The sequence below is a fragment of the Haemorhous mexicanus genome, chromosome 3 (genome assembly GCF_027477595.1).
Source record: "Haemorhous mexicanus isolate bHaeMex1 chromosome 3, bHaeMex1.pri, whole genome shotgun sequence".
Taxonomy (NCBI): domain Eukaryota; kingdom Metazoa; phylum Chordata; class Aves; order Passeriformes; family Fringillidae; genus Haemorhous; species Haemorhous mexicanus.
In genome coordinates this window covers 21,601,506-21,622,319 of record NC_082343.1, presented here as the reverse complement: position 1 = coordinate 21,622,319, position 20,814 = coordinate 21,601,506, and the positions used below count along the sequence as shown (strand labels likewise).

At 40.1% G+C, this 20,814-nt stretch overlaps 1 protein-coding gene across 16 annotated transcripts in view; it reads right to left on the bottom strand.

Moving 5' to 3' along the window:
• The window catches only part of ESRRG (estrogen related receptor gamma), a 372,225-nt gene that overhangs the window by 311,397 nt on the left and 40,014 nt on the right, over positions 1–20,814 (bottom strand). For 7 of the 16 annotated variants that reach the window (XM_059841044.1, XM_059841036.1, XM_059841039.1 and 4 more), the window contains 2 exons: positions 19,159–19,218; positions 18,357–18,400 (listed from right to left, as the gene is read on the bottom strand). The exons of the other annotated variants lie outside the window; for them this stretch is intronic. The gene's annotated coding sequence lies outside the window, so the exon portion shown is untranslated. The remainder of the gene's footprint in view (positions 1–18,356; positions 18,401–19,158; positions 19,219–20,814) is intronic. 16 annotated transcript variants of the gene reach the window in all.

Here is a 20,814-nt window from a genome sequence, read left to right as displayed (position 1 = left end):
TTTTCCCTCTCTGTGAGGGGTTGTTTTTTTTTCTCTCACATTCTAGGCAGATGTTGCAGAAAATGTGGCATTGACTCATCTGTTTCAAACAGCATTTCAGTATACTTTTGGATCTATGTATATTAGACAGCAAACAATCACAACACTTGGCTTATTTATTTATTTATGTGGTAACATCCTTCAACTAATGATATCGGGGAAAATACAATTTCAAATTCAGAGGCAAGGAAACCATTCAATTCATATTCCCCAGCAAACAAATGATACCACATAAATAAAATACAAAACTATTCAACTGTCATTAAAAATGTGACACTCATCCAAAGTAGGAAATTCAACAATGTGGTTGTTGCATTTTGTCTTTAAATATTTACGTGGTATGGAGATAGGATTAGGTTACCCGAAGCTTGAGTTTTCTTGGACATGTTCTTTTTCCCTCCTCAAAGCTGTGCCTAGTTGAACAGAAGGGACTTTTGCTGTCTGGCACTTTTAAGTGTCTGGAGGCTTTTTTAGAGCACAATAGGTCTGATACACTCAACATAGCCACTGCTATAAATCTCATATAGAAATAAAGGCACGTTATGTATCAAACAAACCATAAATTGTGTTTAACAGGTGCAGGTTTTAGGAATGCCTCTGTGCTGTGGTCTAGCAGCCAGAGCAGCAAAGAAACATCTGAGCCTGCAGTCTAGTTCTACTTCTATGACAGGTGTTATCTTTCTGTCTCCATTTCCTTCATAAAACAAGGATAATCTTATTCCATATTAAAATAAAGCTGTCATTATCTGTTTGAACTGTAGAAGAGCCTACAAAAGTCTCTTGGATGAGGTTCTTATTACACTAGATGCTGTACAAACACAGAACCACATGCCATTATAATGTGGGAGTGGCATGCTATTAATAATACATTAGGACACTTTGGAAAGATTAAGCAGAAGAGTTATTTTAAAATTCTTATTCATGTCCTCCACGTAAAATGGAATGAAATTTGAACGAATAGGTAAGGAAGCTATTTGCAGAATGCCAGAACACCCTTCTGGCTCTGTGAATACACAAATGCTGTGCTGGTTACTCTGCAGAGTTAAGGAGAAGTAACCAGCAATGACACATTCTTCTACTGACTCTGCCACTTTAACTCTTTTCAAACCCATTAATTTCACTGGGATTCAACTTATTTGTCACTCAAGTGGATACACAGTATATCACAGGGACCTAATATGGTCCAATTAAGAAAGACTCAGCCTAGAGAGGTTTTAACTGGGTTTAAGGGCAGGAGTGATTATTGCACTTGATAGACTTGGGAAGTGGGGGAAATTATAATTTATTACTTATGTGCAATTTTGACATTATTGTTAGCATATATTCCCCCAGAGCCTTGGACGGACATATTTTGGAAAAATCAAATCAATAAGTGATTTAATATCTGTCAAGTGCTTTGGGATCTTTATTTGAAATGTGTGTTACAAGAGCAATATCTTAGTCTCAACTCCTTAGCATGCAAGCATGCCTTCTATTAATACTAGAACCCTTTGGAACCATTAGAGTTTATCAGCTAAATACATATTTTGGCACATTAACTAATTTTTGATTACCCAATTAGACTTTAACAGCTCCATCTATCATGTAAATTTTTCTTAATGTGCAGATTATGGACCCAATAGAACTTAATGGAGCTCCTTACAGTGTTCTGAGTCAATGCAGCTGGCACATGGACACTGAGGAAAGTATTTGCCTCCTAAGTGAGAACCACACACCTCTCTTCCCACTTTGCTAAGGGGTGTTAGAGCTTAAGTCATCCCCGGGCACTGAGACAATGCAAGAGTCCCAGACAGGATCCAATTTATACCATTTGATACCACATACCTCCACTTCTGCCATTTCATCTCAAAATCACTTCTCCTTCAGTCAAATGAGTCTCAACCACACAAATCAAAACCCAGGGCCATTTGATCTTTACCTGTGCCATGGTAAACTGTGACAGTCACCAAAGGTTACTGAGGGGATGGCCACAGCTGTGGGAAGCTGCTGGTGACTTCTGCTCCTCATGGCTACATGTGGCATAGAAGGACATGCTGGGGACAGCGCCTCCGTGGCACCTGCTGCTGGGCACATTCTCTTCCCAGACCCCACTGTCTCTCAGAAGACAACACATGGGCCAGACTCAACCCTGGATCAGGACTTTCCCTGTCCCTCTTGCACGAGTGCTATGCTATTTATCTTGTTGTCTTCCCCCAGTGTCCCAGATCACCTCCCATTCCCCATGCTCTGTTCCACTATTGGACTATGGGATGGAATGAATTACACATTTCCTCATGAAAACACGGATACTTAAGAGCTGCTTGAAGGAAGAAGATTACTCAGATCATTGGAACAACAGCTCCACAATAGATAGTCAGAACAAAGCAGTTGGCAGAGAGAAGAAACCCAAATATTAAGCAGCAAATCCACATCCCCTAGTCCAGAGGCATAATGCACGGTCTGGGTTTAATGCTACTCATGCTTGGCAGAAAACTGAATACAGAACCTTTGCTGAGAACCAGAAAATAATTAAAAGTTAGAAATTAAATGCAGAAATATAGGATACATTCTGCTCCAATGCCTTTGCACTTAGATCTGCTAAAAATGTCCAGCTAAGCATGCAACAACCAGGAGTCTTGGTGGACTGTCTCCTCTGCTGAAAACTCACTGCCATTAGAAGCAAAGCAGACTAAAACTGATGAAAATAAAGGCTGCATTCACACACACAAGAACAAATATTTCCCTTGTTAAAGTAAACACTTCTGAAGTTACCTAATGCACTGTTAACCGATTTAATTATTTTGTTAATCTCTCATTGCTCTCAGCCTATACAGTGAAGCCCTTTCAGCTGCTCCAAGTTAGTTTCACTTTCCTTCTTTCTCTCTTCTTCACAGGCTGCAAGCACAACACTGGAATGCTTTTATATCACAAAAATAATTCAGTTACCATTCCTTTCCTATGAGAAGTTCCTTTTCTATTGCTTCCGTGAGAAGCAATTTTTTAAAATCCTATTTGTTTCCTTACAGTACTCCTTTAACAAAGCACGATTGTGCCTCTTAAGGAAATACGTTTTCCCCTTCTGCAAATGGTCTCACCCTGTCAGTGTTTTCACTATTTTCCTGCACAAAGTCCTTCCCTGATGTCCTAACTCAGAGCAGCCCTCATTGCTGGTGGGGAGCATGCAGTCAGCCCGTCCTGCTGCCACCAGTTCCTGTCAGACCATCTCTCCTCTCTGTCTGCAATGGATTTTGGAAGAGACATACCTTGAAGGTAGTTTAATATCACTTAAAAAACCCCAAACAAACATTCATACATTTTAAGTGCTGCCTGAGAAGATATTAATATTGCTGCTAAATGCAGCGATTGGGTTAATTTGTTCCTGTATCCTGCATCCTGCCAGCCAGCCTCCTGAGTACGACCCACAGAAGTGTACCTCTTTTTAGAACAGAGAGTATGCAATGCTTTGCTAAAGGAAAAGGGAGATTTACCCTGCACTGCAGCTCTCAAACAATGTCCTTTCTGCTTGAGTACCAAATCTTGTTTCTGCTGAAGGAGCTCAGAGAGCTCAACACGAAGGCAGCCAGTCCCAAAATCCTGGCACCAGGAGCTGCCGAGCAGCACGAGGTGCTCCAAGAGCCCTGCTCTGCCTCCCTGAGGAACAGGCCCTGAGCAGCCACATTGACATCACTGCCTACGTCAGTCGTGGGAGAATAATGTGATTTTTGTGCAAACAATGCTTGTAAACAGTCATAACGACACAAACCACAGAACAGCTACTACTGAGAGGAGAAAATTAAACTTTTTTAATCTATCTATGCATTTAGATGATTTTCTCTGCTGTGGTAACTTAAGCATTTACTGCTCATTCTGTCCTGTGATAAAAAAACAAAAAAAAAAAAACCAAAAAAAAAACCTCCTATGTTGAGATCTGTCTTTTTGCTATAAAGTTCACTTTTTTTTCCCCTCAGCAATTACTCTTACCTAATTTATTTTTTCATTTAATTTCTGGGAGCTGACCTTCCTGGAAGAAACTCTGGGTGCCTGGGCAGGTATATTCCTTTGACTTAACTTGGTTGCATGAGGAAAAACAAATGGAGGTATACATTTTTAATCACACAAAGGAATATTTCAGCTGTGTTCCTTTTTTTTTTTGCTATTTATTTGCGAACATTACAGGCCATGTTAAGATCCTCCCTGTTGTTTCTCCGGCTACACTGTACACTCAGCTCAAAGTGCAACTGTAATATGTTTGGCATACAGAGAGTGGTAGGAAACACTTTACAAGTTTGTCTGATGCTTTAAGATTTGATATTTGATACACAAAGTATCACCCACTTCTCAGTCAACAGGTTATATGTTGTTCTAGGGGTCAGAACTAAAGTTATTAACTTCTATGGTAATTTTGCCAAATTTACAGTATTTCCCACTGAAGTAATTGGGGGGAAAAAAACCCCAAAAAATAAAAAAAAAACCACAACTACCATTTCACTATTTAAGAGTGAGACATTTGGACTGTAACAATTACAGTATACAGGCTTTCAGCAGTAATTTAATTACTGATCTCAGAGCCCTGTGCAGTAAGCTTGAGAATCCGGCTGCTCCCCGACTCTGAAAATGTTTCCACACAGTATGTTTTTCAATTCTGACTTAAAATCCACATAACATTAGAACTGCATCTGTCCTCATGACCCCATTTATCCCTCTGCAAAGGACTGGACAATGTAACATTCAATGTGCCCAAAACCTACCAGGAGCCATAAACTACCTCTGCCTAAGTCCCTGAGCAGCAATACCCACAGCATCAGGCTACAGGGAGCACTCACCAGGGTCAGCATTTGTTCTCAGGCAGAAAACACCCAGTGCTGCTTGCATCCAAAGACATTCTCTTGTTCCTCCCGTGACAATTTGTTTCATGTAAAATAAAACTCAGAAACGGTATCTTTCATCAGTCACTCTCCCTTCTCCCCAAGGCAGGGGGATGCTCCAAGTCAGCACAGTCTGTTCCTCAAGATCTGAGCACCCCTCTGTGAAATGCCAAATTCCCTCATAAATGCTGAGCATCATCACTGGACTAACCTGTGAGCTCTTTACTACCTCTGGAGTCAGAGACTCAGTCTACTATTTCTGGGTGGCCCATAGTGACTTTTTAAGTCACTCTCTTAACTGTGGCATCTGCTGTACCCACTTAAAACAGGTTTATGGGTAAAACACATAGCATGTAATTATGAGTTAGACATTTTCACATCTCATTTACACATCTCCCACCCTAACACATATCAGATACCATCTTTTATTTCTTGGATTCCCATACAAACTTCTCAAGTACTCCACACCCCCTTCCCTGTTTTATCACAGTGCACCACACAGCCATCAGGACATGAGGTGCTAACTACAGCACTGTGCACAGTCCCAGTTTCCGTGAGGAATGTCTTGCTTTAATAGAGAAATAAAGTGATATAAGGTCATAAGCTAAGACTATCATAAAGTGTATTGCAGGTACCCTATACTTAAATACTCCCATGCTACCTCTTAACTATAAGTGAGGCAATTTGCCTAATGCCTATAGAAGTGACACAATTAATTCCCCTCCTTTAAATAATCCTATTCTTTCCTCTCTAATGTGCCTCTGTAGAAAGAATGTTTACTAAAATAAAACAAATTTTTCAAAAACTGAATTCTTAGCATTAGAAATAGCGCAAGCCTAAAAAGAAATTTACAAAGTCCTTTGTTCACTGTGTTCAGAAAACCATGGAGACCCCTTTCTCTCTGAAATGGAGACAAAACCCCACAGCAGTACTATGAACACTCTAAACACACTCGGTGGACTGTATGCAAGTGGCCTCAGCCATAAACAGCAACCTCAGCATCTTTCTATTCATGTCTCCTGTTAAATACCAGCAAAGGAACCAACAACCTCCAAATCAGACCTCCCAGTTAAGACTTGAACCTTTCTGTCTTGCTAGTGCAGCATTTCCATGTTACTCCTCAGCCTGGCATTTTGCACACCATTGGAAGCAAGGTGGGCTAGGGTCCATGAGGATCACCTCATGGATGGTGGATAAAAGGATGTTTTGATTATTTTCAAAAATCTCAGTTTGAAGCATTTCCCACAGGGAAGGCATGTGGAAGTTGAACAGTATTGCTTAATGCAATGTAATTTCCATGTGGCCAAGGGCATGGACATCTTGTAATACACGTAGAAAGTTGGAAATTCAGTACTTACTCATCAGTCATATGCTCAAAAAACAAGGAGAAAAGACCCACACAATTACCTATACCTCTGTACTGAATTGTACAAACCCAGTCTAACATGCCAGTACCATCGTTTTCTGCAGGAAGAATTTTTGGTAGAGCAAGCAAACCATTCTCACACTGGGACACTGCCTCTCCCTGTTTACCACAAATGCCAGACACTATAGAAATAAACCCAAAATTTGTTCTAGAAAAAAATCAAAATAACAATAAAAGTTATACTGTTATCTCAGAGTTGTATCACACTAGGAAAAAAAAATTCTGAGTTATTTAATTTTATTTCTAAAAATTAAACATGGAGTCCCCCCAATCAACAAGTAGTGGACAGTAAATACATTACTTGAAATATTACTCCATCAAAAGGATGAGAAAAGGAAAATAATAGTAATTTAAGTGTATATTGACACTTGCTACTAGACTTTAAGTACATCTTACTGTCTAGTTTATTATTAAGCAATATAAACTATGCCTGCCATGTGCAATCACTAGTTGAAAACAATCAGCAAAACAGGGATTTTATGGTATAAATTAACATTGGTTCCACTACTGCCAGGGGAAGTTTTAGCCATCAGCTTCAGCCAGTGCAGGATCTGCCCTCACATCTTAATAGAAATGAAGTTTCAGTAGTTTACCAGACACATGTGGGTGCTGATTCTTTCCAAGGCTTTTTACTGGATAGAAGTTTTATTTCAGATGAGCAATTCACCTGTTTTTCTTTTGATCCACTGGCAAGCAAACTGGGAACACCCACCTTCTCACAACCATGATTCTTAAACAGATGGTTCAAGGCACAGAAAACTGGGCTAGGAGTGTTGTTAAGATGTCTTGATGCCTTTTGTCCCCCTTTGTGCCTCCAGGCAGGACCATTTATGCCTGTTTCTGAAAAATTTCCAACAGAAGAAATTCCACAACATCCCAAATTTTATCTGCTTTAGAAGGTCATTGCTAATACCTAATGTGAATTTTGTTAGGTCCTGTTGAACCAATTACATCCCATACCCTCCCATTTCTCACCAAGCAGAATTTTAGTGACCTTCTTTCCCCACAGCCTTTTGTATTCTTATTGCCCTTTGCCATGGTGTCCCTCAGAGATCTCTTTTTTGGCCAAGCACCCCCAATATCTTCAGTATTTCCCGACAGGTCACATTTCCTCGCTCTCTTACCACCCTCATGGCTTTTGCTTTGGACTTTCACCAAATCCTCTGTAGCTTATTCCTTTAGAATGAATCCCAAGTATTTTGTATCACAGTCCTGGCACAGGGCTACTTGGACTGTGCTGCCCAAGTCTGTGCTTAGAGGTACAGCTGCGCCCCTTCCAGAGGCATAAGGAGCACAAGTCACTCCATACCACTCAGGGGCTGCATTTTATATTACACCTTCATCACTTCTCACCAAGAAAAGTTCTGAATTCCAACATGAACATTTCTTCTGCCAGCTTCACAGTAACTCTCAAATTAACTAGAACCTTTAACATTGTAGACAGCACTAAATTAGAAGCCACACCTAATTGGCTATTTTCACTTACCCCAAAATGACAGAACATTTCAGGGTTACTCCTGGAAATACATAAACACAGGCATGCAATACACAGCCCCAGTACAATTAACAGAGACTTAATCTAATCTATATTCAGAGGTGGATGTACAGAGGTAAATAATGTACAGATATATTATAAACACCCACACACTGAGTAGGTCTGTAACTGAGAGGTTTATCTAAGTGATTAAGAATACCAAAAGTTTTCCAGTGCCAAAAAGAGGAGAAAAACTTAGCTAAATATAACCATAGTTAAAATTTGATTCCCTTCATTTATAGTTCTGAATCTAAATAAATGTATAGGTGGGAGAGATCGTTAGCATGTCCACTGCCTGTTCTTCTTTCATGTAAACAGGTTCAACTCCTCTGAAGTAGTCAAACATACATATAAATATGTCTGTATGTGTGTGTAAACATATTTAATGGAAATGGAAATACAATAAGGCCCCTTGTTGGCTCAGGTCTTGCAGGTAATTGCAATAACAAAAAAAGCAAGAAAACTAATAAACTGTAGTTACTTACTATGCAATAAATATATAACTATACTGTAATTACAGTACCTGATTATTGATGTACTGTAAAATAAACTGTTATCAAGTTTTTTTACTGTTCCCTTCTATTTACAGTCATCCCTGATAAAGATTAAGCTTCCCAAAAAATGCATGATAAAGCTTCTTATCAGAGGTTTTAATGCCTCTAATAACTACTGTAATTCTGTGTGATTTAGTGCTTTGAATAATCCACCAGGATTTTTCTCTAGATCTTTAAAAGGATTGTAATGTGTACAGAGGTGTCGTAGTGATTAAATTTACAGGACACTTACCAAAACAGTGATAAGACAGGATGTTTAATTAACACATGTACACGTTGTTCAACTGTACTATCATGCAAAAATGGAAAGACCTGAATGAGACCCCTATTTTCCTTTCAAAATGTTAAAAAAAAAATTAAACAAAGGATTATCCTCACTGTACAATATAGGAGCAAATATTCCGAGGGCGACAGCAAATCCAGGCAGCACCTGAGAGTGGTACCAGTATAGTGTTGCATACTGGGCAGAGCCAAGGTCCTGGTAATTCTAGCTGGATGCCCCAGACAGAAAGGAAAAAGTAAGTCATAAATATGACAGTACATGGGAATTCACCAGCTGAATTTGGAGATGTCATTCTTTGGCTGGTGGGTAGTTCAAGGACATTGCAGTACTCTTCAGCTATAATGCTTGAAAATATCAATGCTTTTAAGGCTCATTGACAAAAGTCATTGCAGAAAACCAGCTGAAGGTTACCTTATCAGATGTTTTTGAACTCCATGTCTCAGAAATGCACACAGGCACTCTAGAAAATCCCTTTTCCCTCCATCAGTAGATTTACCTAATGGGCAAGGCTATCCCTTATTTATATAACAGATAAGTAAATTTAACTTAAGCAAAGAAACTTCCCAGCAGACTAAACCCCAACAGAAAAGGGCAGCAGAGTCAACTATATAGTGAAAAGTGGAAGACAACCTTTATCTCTCTGAGGACTCTTTCCACTTTAACTTCTACTGACATTTTGTCCACTGTGGTGCTAATAAAAAAAACCCTAAACTGATAGAGAGATCTAAAGGTGATATCATATACGATCCAAAGATGAAACAGAAAAGTCAAAAAGCTCATACAACCCATATTCCCACTGGGGAAACAGTCTTTTTAATATTAGAATTGTTTGTACTTTGAAATTGAAATCCCGACATCTGCAAGTGCACGCAGCTGAAGTAGATTTCATTCCTGCATGGGAAAGTGCCAGGCAGTAACAGGGCATGAGAACAGACTTTGGCTCCACGAACGGAAGCATAAACCTCTCCTTTGTAAAAATTATTCTTAATGATCTCAAAGGCCCCCTGGTTTAGTATGGAAGATGAGTGCTGCTTTCCTTTAGAATGAATCCCACGTATTTTGTATCACAGTCCTGGCACAGGGCTACAAAGATGAAATCATTCCTTGACCATCACTGTGGGCACGCCTGCTCTGATCTGCAGTGCAATGCAGGGGCACACAAATACTGGAAATGGTGTAACTGCCTCATTACTGTGCTCTGCACAGGCTTTTATACCCTGGTTCTCAGCAAGACTAATTATTCTAAAAGAAGCATCACACTACTGCAATTATCCTGCTCCCAAAACCTGAGTTACATCATTTAGGACACTGTGCTTCACTATTCTGGCACATCCATGCAGCTTCATTTTTTGCCATAAAGAATTTTACTGGGGGGGAAAAAGTTAAGAACAAGCTTAGAGATCACAAACCACAGAAGACAGAACACTTAAATGTAACAGGAATAGGGAGAAGGCTCTGAAGGTGTCAAAAATCACATGCTCCTGAGTCTGACTGTTTATTTACCTGGCACACAGGACTGCTTACCTGCGTAACCCTTCTCTGCAGCAAGTGAAGGTGAAAGTGTGGGAACTTTCCTTTCTTTGCTGGCAGTATTAACTCACAGCATGGGGAGGGACACTACAGGGAGATTTTGTTTTCCATCTCCATCATCAATAAATTACTAGGGTAGCTTTCAGGACTCTCAGAAGGTGCTTGAAACCTATGGCCCTTTGGCTGGCTACTCTCCACATGGACCAGTATGCATGATGCCCTCTTGTGTAAGGCTGCAGTCCTTTTGTAGGAGAAGAGCTGACTTTTTAAATCAAATACACAAGTTTCTCCTGTATCATAACCTCCTTCCCTTCCTGGGAAAGAATTTACAGTAGTAAACATTATTTAATGTCCCTACTGAGGGATTGGCAAATAAGAAAAAACAGCATTTACCCACTGACTCAGAAATTAGCAGACCAGCCTTAGTCATTTTCTCTATCTCTCATTAATTAATCAGAAAATTTCCCAACGTTTCTAAATAAGCCTGTTCTTTCCTTCTCTGCCCAGCAAAACTACAAGCTTCATCTGGATATGATGGTTAACCACACTCTTGTTGTATTTCAGCATTAGATGGAGAACAACTAGATTTGCAGCTCAGAAAGAGTGTGAGGGGGAGAAAAAAATAAGACAGAAAGAAAGAGAGAAAGAGAAGAGGGAAAGGGGGAAAGAAAGAAAAGGTACTCCCTTTTCAGCCAAATGACTCAGACTAGTCATCTTCACAGCACAGAAACCAAATTATTTGTGAAATCCTCAGAAACATTGGTGATTCAGCCAGCTGCATGGAAGGTAGCCTTGTTCTCTGCTAAAACAACCTGATTTAACTCCCCCTGAGTACTAAGTCATCCACCATCTTGAAGTGTATAATTTTAACAGTCCGGTATCTATATGAAAGCATATCCAGCTTGCTTTCTCTTAAAGAAACCTTCCTTACCTTTTTGATCCTCTCCCTGGTTTTTGCCTTGCTCCAGAGACACAGGGCACAGAAGGCAACTGAATATATTTCACCAGAAAATCTGGCCATCTCCTTAGTTATAACAGAAACAAAACCACACTTGTTTTGATCTACCTGTGTGTACTTAAAGAATTACAAGCAGAACATAAAACAAAGAGTAGAGGACTATTTGAGGTCTGGGTGTTCCAGATACTGTTTCTGAAGTTGCTATGGATTTCAGTGGGAGCACTGCACACTGAATGGCAAAGGGGAGCATCTCCCAGACCAAAGCTAACCCAGGGTAGTGCACAAAGGAAAAGATGTTCACCTATGGAAGGCATATGCAAGCTGGACTGCATATGTTAAATTAAAGACATCTGCACTTTGGCAGAATTTGGACAATGACTCACTTTAATTATGTAAAAATTTCAAACGGGGCAAACTCCACTGTAGTGACTCACATTAGTGCTACCACATGATCTTCTGATAACTACATCAGTATATAACTCATGTCTCTGCTGCAGAGTTTCTACAGAGAGAATGACATATTACCTGACTAGCATTAAAAGGACTCCATGTTCCCAGCAATGACTGGTACATTAAGTAATGCTTCAGAAAGTAGCATATAGTACACTGTAGCATATAGTACACAGAGCCTTTTTTCCCTTGACACAAAACTGCAGTTCCTCTAATGACAATAATTCACCATCATTCAAAAATCAATTTTCTGTTTGTGTTTTATTTCTTTAAATTTATAGAGTAGTGGGGAGAGATTCCAGAAGTAGAAACTTACATCATTTCCTTTTCCTAAGAAGAATTATGGTGCTGCAGACCTCCTAGGTTTCCAATCAAAGACACTCCCACCCCCTCCTTATGTGAATGGCAAACACACCCTCAACCCCCTCAAGCACAACCTTCCAGGTAGGTCTGACTGGTAAAGGTACCAGGACATTTCTTGCATTTTGATTCACAGATATTCTTGGACTTTCCCCTGCTACCTCCTGCACTTTCCAAGTTGGTTTGGTTCACTCGGTTCTGGTGTGGACTATCAGAAGGAACTGATTATGCGCCTTACGTCAGACTAACAGGACTGATGACCTTGAAATGTCCGCTGTGAAGAAAAGCTATTCTGCATTATTTCCCTCAGATTTTTAAAAATAGCAAAACACTGTATTACTTACCTCAATGTTGTTAAGGAAAGGGGGGGGTCTTTTGCTGACTTGTATCAGGTTCCTTTGCTGAGCTCTGAGAGTTGCTGTTTGTATCCTGGAGTACCACTGCATTACATCCCTATTAAACATATGAAAAAGGGATATACCCTACAAGGCTTCCTAGTCACTGTTTTCAGGCTTACTGAACAAGCTAGCAGGACCCTTAAGTATCAAAGAGATATACAAAAGGCATTTTCTCTACAAAAGGAACGTAATAATGTGACAAATAGAGCCTTTGTTAATGCCAGATGCTGACTATAGGTGTGAATGAGGAGTATGATGAATGGGATGATGAGGAGAAAGCAATCTTAATTGTGCAATTAGTTATGTTATGTTTGGGCAATGTTTTGCATAACAATTATAGGCCACTCATAAACTACTGGTCCAAAATTATTACAGTCTTCCAAAGAAGTTCAAAAGCTAGGAAAGCCATTGCACCTTTTGAGAAGCTCCTTTAGAAGGCTAATGAAAAATGTAAATGATGTGAAGTGGCCTTTATACAGCTTAAGTGTGCCATTGGGCTTGGATGGCAAATGCAGTGTGCTTTTTCCAGCTGAGAGTGATAAGTAGCAAGTGCAGAGGATGTCCCAAGGGAATGCCCTGAGCCACAGCACTGCTAAAAGGTAAAGGAGTAAAGTCTGGCTTCTGAGAGACAGAGCTGGTAGGAAATGGTTGAAGTGTTGGGACCACTGTGTATGTAACAGGTTGGCTGAAAAAACAATGAGCAAGAGGAGAGGAGTCACATTATGTTCCTGTTCCTTCCTAGCATCTACCAAAGAGAAAAAAAAGCATCCTGATTATTCTACACCCTCTCATTCCACCTTTCACTTATTTTCCATTTCAAAGCACAATTTAACTTTTTTTTCTAGGGGTTCACATAGAAGTTAAATTTAAAATTGGAATGCAGATTAAAGCTCACTGCTACAACAGTTCCTGGGGTAGAGGTAAACTGCCCGGAATGTGATAACAACATGGGTGTTGAGTGATGATCTGCTCAAAATCAACACATCCAAGCACACAAGAGTTCATTTCATCCTTGATCTCACCCCAGGGATCCATGCCAGTCACAGCTGATCCTGAGAGGTACAAGACTTACTGCCCTGTTGGCTCCATGATTATTCATGGGTTACCAGTGCTGGGGAGCAGGAGAGATGCCCTCACATACCATTCAAAGGTGCTAAACTGACACACATCATAGCTTCCCCAGGTCCTCCTCCCAGAGAATAATGAACATGCTATCCACCAAGCCAAAAAAATCCACTGACATTTGAACAGTAGGCTAATGAACGTGAGAGGAAAGACTCAAGGTAAAACCTGTTCCTAAACCTTTATTTACAAAGGCCTTTAAGCCAGACTTTCCATTGCCTTTCAAACACGACACTGGAACAACCCTGGGAATGTTGTTTTTAAACAGCCTGTTCATCCCTTACTCAAATTAATACTAACTGTATAGTGCTGCTAAGTCAAGCACTTTAGCAAAGACATTTACTTCTGCACAGAAACTCGCCCCCCCGGTGCAGGAGAGCACATCAGCATGCTGTGACCCAGCTCCCATCCCAAGTGGATGAAGAAGACATCAGGACCAAGAAACAGGGCAGAGACCATTTATGCTTCACCCAACCAGTTTGTTGGTCTTAATGTTTGGACTGGAAGTGGGAATAGTTTTTTAAAGGCTGTTTTAACCAGTGAAAGAGAAAAAGGGTATCACATGACTTTGCAGCCTGGATGCTGTTTGTAAAGAAGCCTTAAGGCACAGCTGGACTTCTACAAATTATTTATGATTGCAGAGTGATATTGAATATACAACTTGAGGGAAAATCACAGAGAGCAGGATTGTATGCACACAGAACTAAGCTTCATGTTCAGTCACATCTCTTCCAACTGACTGCAAGCATCTCTACAGTCAATATCCAAGGCTCAAACACCCCTTGGAAATTCATTAGCAAGCACAGCAACAGCAGTCCTGAAAATAGCATCTTTCCATTCAGTGCAATGAGACATGCCTCACTATATTATATGTTCAAAGAGGGAAGGGCAATACTCTTCTAAACCTAGCTTCTCATGAACCTGAATCCAATCACACATTCCCTTTATGACAGCCATCTCTCTTGGTGCTGCTCTACAAAATCTACATCCTATCAGCACCACCTTAAAGGTCGGCTGTGCTATTTCAATAAATAGAGAAACCATGCTTTCCTTAAACCACTTGCATTCCTCTTGCTGCAGTCATTTTGCCTCTCTTCTATGGTCTTGCTTAGCCCACTTTCATATGAATGTCAGATTTTGCATTTGCTGTGTGCTGTCATCTAGACTCCCGCTGTAAAACAGTTTGTTTTTCCCCCAGTTGGTGCACCAGATTAGCATTCTCCCTCTCCCCCCTCCAGAACAGAATGTAATTAAAGATCATGGGAAAACAACACACACACTAGTCATAAAGTTAGAGAATTTCAGGTTTGGATCTGCTTTCCAATTTTACATGCTCCACTTCACTTCTGTATATAAAGAGAAATATAAATGGCTTTGGTCACTGGATATCTATTAACTCCTTGTACATCAGATCCTGTAAGACAGAGATGACAGCAAGATCCACAGCAGCTTATGAGAAAGGGCTTGTGCCTCAGAGAATAACACCCAAGACACCCAAAAGGAAGTGTTTTACCCAAATGGTTCCCTCTTTGTTTACTGTGAAAGGGTTATGAAACATAAGCCAGAACTACCACCCAGTTCAGAGTGTTCAGGAAAAGGTTTCATCATCTAAGTGAATGTTTTCACCTGAGAAGCCTGCTAGGAAGCCTGCCTGTTCACTTTGGGAGCTCTGAAGCCAGAGAACCCCTTGGGTCAGCAAAGGGCAATGCTGGTGGCACAGCTGGTTTAAAGCAGAGGATTGTTTCGTACATCCTCTCCTCAGCAGAGGCACCTCCACCTCAGGGCTTTTGGTGCTAGAATGGAAACATCCAAGAGCGTACTGACTTTGGTTGTAGGACTGAATGTCACCAGAAGAGAAATTAACTGCTTCTTAATTAAAAGAGAAAGAAAGAAAAGAAAGAAAAGAAAGAAAAGAAAGAAAAGAAAGAAAAGAAAGAAAAGAAAGAAAGAAAGAAAGAAAGGAAGAAAGGAAGAAAGGAAGAAAGGAAGAAAGGAAGAAAGGAAGAAAGAAAGAAAGAAAGAAAGAAAGAAAGAAAGAAAGAAAGAAAGAAAGAAAGAAAGAGAAAGAAAAGCTTAAACTGGTTTTATAGCAGAGATAAAAATACCATCAAATTGCCATTTATCACCACAAGAGTAAGCAAGAGGCAAATGTTGATCTTCAGTGTCTCCTGAGAGGTTCTGGAAAAAACCCAGCAGGTGATCTTGTGCTGTGAAGGCAGGCAGCAGTGGGGAGGCAACTTGGGATCTACATCCCAAGTTCTGCCACAGCTAAATCACATCATAATTGGTCTCCTTTTTCAAGAGGAGAGAAGGTAACTGAGGTCACTGAGAAAGATGATGTTTGTGCTGTGTCATTTGACACAGTATCACACAGACAGAATTTATGACTTGCCCAACCTATACAACACTGTCATTGGTGGATTTCTAGGAAATAAACCTCAATATCATGGCGCTTACTATACCTCAAAATTCCTCCCTCTTCCTCAGATAGAGAAAAAAGTAGATGTTCACCTTTACTGTAATTATTTTTTATGAGAAGAAAGTAGATGTTCACCTTTACTGTAATTATTTTTTATGGCAATTCTCTTCCATTAGTTTGAGGATCATAATGAAATAAATAGAAAAATGAGCTCCAGGCTGAGTATTCTGCATTGTAATCTAAATTAAACTAGTATTACAAATTTGTTTACATATCTCAGTTGAGCTATGCAGTTTCAAAAGTTACTTGCTGAATGTAAACATCTCTCCTTATGCTACATTACCCACTATATGCCGTAAAATATATTCTAATGTAATACAATAAAACTGAAAAACCAATAAATGTTCCTATTTATTGAGAAATTGGACAAAAAATAGCTTATTGTCAGTTTTTAAAGACTGAAAATCAATAGATGATGAAAGGTTGTATTTTTTGTTACCATTAGACTGTTGACTCTAGCAATAAGTGAGATATGGATTATAACTGGGGGAGTAAAGAACTGGTGAGATATACAATTTGGAGCTTCTAGGGTTTTGTAGAAACTTAATTCTCAGTATTTGGGCAGCAGTGGCCATCTTGGCACTGCTGTTAATGGGCCCCAAGAGCACAGCTCCTCCTTTTTGTTGACAAAGCCAGCTTTAAGTATCTTCCTGTCTTTACAAGCATTTCTAAAATAAGGGGACTCTCAATCAGACTTGCATCTGCTGAGGATCACAAGTAAAGGAGATCCAGCCCTCACATATATTCACATCCTGCCAATCAAAAAAACAAAAAAACAAAAAAATCCTCTAACAACACCATGAAACCCCAGTTATTAGAGTGTCACCTCCCAGCTGCTTCTGAGTCCCCCTGGGTGAGCTGACAAGAGGCATTCCCCAGGTGTGGCCCCACATAACAGCAACCACCATCCAACACCAGAGAGAAATCAAGTTAAATCAGATGTTCGGCTTGCAAAAACCTTTAGTTCTCATGCTAAAGTTCTGGAGTCTGCCATCCTCACAACACGTAAGGTTTTCCACATCTGGTCTCTGAGCACAGAGGTCCCATTGCAGCCTGCCATCTACACATGGCTCAGTCCTACCCTAAGTACGTGGGCAGAGAAAGGTCTGAAAAACACAGATTTTTAGCCCCTATTTTCCCAGAGGAATTTATTCACAGGAGTCAGTTAAAAACCTGAGTTTCTATATTCGTTCAACAAAAAGCACACAGCCGTGCAGAGGCTGGGAAGGCACTCTTGTCTTACCGAGCAAACACGGCAACATGGAATACTAAAAAAAAAGCAGTGATAAAAACCACTGAGCTAAACATAAGTGCTGCACCCAAGGTCCTTAAATAGGGATCCATGCCAGCATTTTTCCAAGTGAACCAGTAGGTATGACCATTACATATAAACCCAAATATAGATGTTCTACCCCGATTATATTTCTAAACTCTGGAGCAGAGTCTGAAAGGATGCCAATTACAATAGGGAGTTAGGGCTGCTTTTAGGATTTATATTATCTTTGTATGTTTCATAATCATACAGCAGCTCAGATCTTGCTGGATGGAGGTAATGCAGAAAATGCCTATACTTCAGATACACAAATGTTCTCTGGAAAAGTGGGCAGTGACCACTGGGCCTTGATGTGACGAAGAACTGATAAAGCCAGCTGACCTGCTTCTGCAGTATCTGAATTACAAATTCAGAGAAGTGTGAAGTTAAAAGTCTACAGAAAGAAAATTCCCCAAGACCTGGAAGCAGCTGACAGTGTGCAGAAATGGCCATCCTACTGCTGGCCCCAGTCCTGTGTTTTCCTGACATAAAACGTTTGCTTCAAACCAAGGATAGCACAGAGAGAACTAATTTTCATATCATGGTTTCCTTCTGTTTTCCCAGGTAGGAAGCTATTTCTAAAAAGGGGCTGTTACCACGTCTGCATAATCACATACCAAAAAAAGATTAATGTTGCTCCTGTAAGCTTTTGCTTAAGTATACCATGGAAAATAACTTTGATGAAATAATTTGCCCAGAGCAGTGCTTGTCTGGAAGATTTCTATAATTTAACTGCAGTTCTGTAAATAATTTGGTGATAGACAGGCCATCAGCATAATTTGGTGCTAGACCCATGCTATGTTAAGGAAATGGCCAGCAGGCCAAAATTAAATCAACTGGGACCTAGTATGTACAATGCACATTAAAAACCAGTCCAAATCGTTAATTTTTTGGAATATTCTTATTCATTTTAAAGGAAGACACTGATTTTTGCATTGGGAATTGACACAAAGAAATGTCATGCTTCTTTCCTGAGAGGAAAAGATCACCACACAGTGCTAATCCTGTAGATCTCCATGAAGATGTACAATATTTTTGCCAGCATTTTGTACCACTTTTGGACTTACCAGTAACTTTCACCAAAGTATCTCAGTTCTCCTGTGCTGATAACCTGTAAAATAGCAAAAGCCATTGCCCTGATTTTTACTCAAGCCATAACCACGTCTGCAAGATAAGAGGTACCAAATTGTATGCATGGTACATTGCACCTTTAATCATCTACCTACCCGAAATACTTAAGCAAGTAGTTAGACATCTAAACGGTTCAACTACAGGCTTAAAATAAATTAGTTTTGTAGTACATGACTGTGTCCATGTAATTTGAAAACTGGCATTCACATCCCATCTCAAGCAAAGTATCATTTCAGCTACAGGCAGATCAGAAACTTAAAGTCAGTATTAGAGCCTAAGATTTAGTATTTCAGCTGAGAAGAGGGGAGAACAACAGGTCTAAGATTTAGTATTTCAGCTGAGAAGAGGGGAGAACAAACGACTGCAGGATGCTTCCCACTGCACTGTTTCATTTCTGGACAAACATTTTGCCATCAGAAATGCCCACAATCAGCATTGCTTTCCTTTTTCCATATCATCATAATGTAAATGGAGATACATTCTGGAAACCCTAGATGATTTTACCAAATGAGAAGGGAATGGCAGGGAAAATAACATACTAAACAAAGGCATCAAAGCCATCCCTCTCAGCTCTACTGAAAAAAGGCCTCAAGAAGCAGACACATTTATACTTCTTTTTAACCGAAAATACAGAGAAGGAGGTGAAGTAGAGCCAGCAAAAAGTAGTATAAAAAAGCCCACCAGGTATTGTTGCAAGAACCTCTAGATAAGCATCTTAAATCAGAGTAAATTACACACCTCATGCTGGTGACTCGGTCATGGGAAATTATGAAGCTACGTGATGTCTCATTTGTTGTGCTGAAAACAAATGTAAATAAATTACTGAGAGAATCTCATTTACATTTAGAAATTCATCCCGATGCATGACATGACTGCTGATGTTTTTTTAAATGACATTTTGAGAAGGAGTGCCACTATTAAAAACAGATTGTAGCCACCTCGGCGAGAGCCTGTGCAAGTGTGTGTGTGTCTGTGCACGAGTGTGCAACAGCAGACATTCTAGAGAGATCTTTCACCTCTTTGGAAAAAAGGCTTTCTTTTACTGCTGCACAACCAAAATGGTGGTGCCAGGAGACAAAACCATTGATACGTGTTCTTCTGTGTATTCTCCCCTCTCCAGAGGGGGAAGCAGAAGGACACTGTTATGGATTGGCTGCTGCCACTGCAACAGAAAGTGCAAATACTAAAATGGTGGGAACAGAAAATAGTGTGGCACATCCCTCCGTCATCAAGTGTAGTAAAACTTCCCCTAAATAAACACACAAAAAGCCTTTCACTAAAGCTTTTATCTCCCCCCTCCACATCTCACATTTTAAGCTGTCACTGAAAAAATTGAGAAGAATATCCAGGAAGCCCTAAGATGGAGAGCAAGTTGAACTGCTGTTAGCTAAGCAGCACACATTCAGGCAAATATCCAAATGCTTTAGGAGCTGTCATTCTCCATCCCGCGTGGGAAGGCTGCGAAGAGACGGACTTGCTCGTATCATGATTGCTCTTATTATTACAGCAGTGAAAACACTGCATACTAATGGATGTGTTTTCAGAAAAAAAGACTGTTAGATGGCTTTTTCAACTCTGTGCCTGCCTGTCTGGGCTTCAGTATCCGATATATCCTATCCCTTTCCTTGCTTCCAAAACAGAACTCTAAAAAAAGTTTGTAACATGAGGGCAAATAAAACATATTTCCAAATGGGGACATGACAGTGCTCTACAACCCCACATACGGCAGCATATTTACATAAGCCTGCATAGGTCAGAGAGTTTATTTGTTAAGGGACAAATAAGCAGGCCATGAAATAATTATTTTTCATTGTGCCCTGCCAAACCTACCCAGCCAAAGGCTAAATTGAGCTGCTATTGTGATTATTTGAACTGTGGAGCCAAAAGTCTTCACTGCAAAGCATCCCAGCTGTCCTAAATTTTATTCTGATGGCTAGTTTTCACACTAGCTTGAAACTTGCCAAAAATGCTCCACAAAACAGGCAGGCGGAAGGCTTGCTTTATCCAGACCTACATCAATTACTGATTTAGAACTGTTCTGAGAACTTGATTATTAACAAATCACTTCCCAAAATTGTTATGACAAGATTCACATATGCAAATGGCAAGCTGCTCATATGTACACAGCTAGCAAAAGAAATTAATACAAAGGTTCCCAGATTTATTTATGGTTATTTCCTATTCTGCTTTACTGCAAATTAGCCACTAAAATATTAAAAGAAAGAAGAGAGATCCAGCTGCAGCATTACAGCTTTGACATATGGTGACATGGGAACACCCAGGCCGTAACTGCTCAACATGCTTCTGCCTTCACCCACCTCCCTGGGGAAAAGGATCTACCAGTGCCTTCTGGCACCAGAGGAAGCAAAACCACCATGGCAGCTCTCAAGCTGC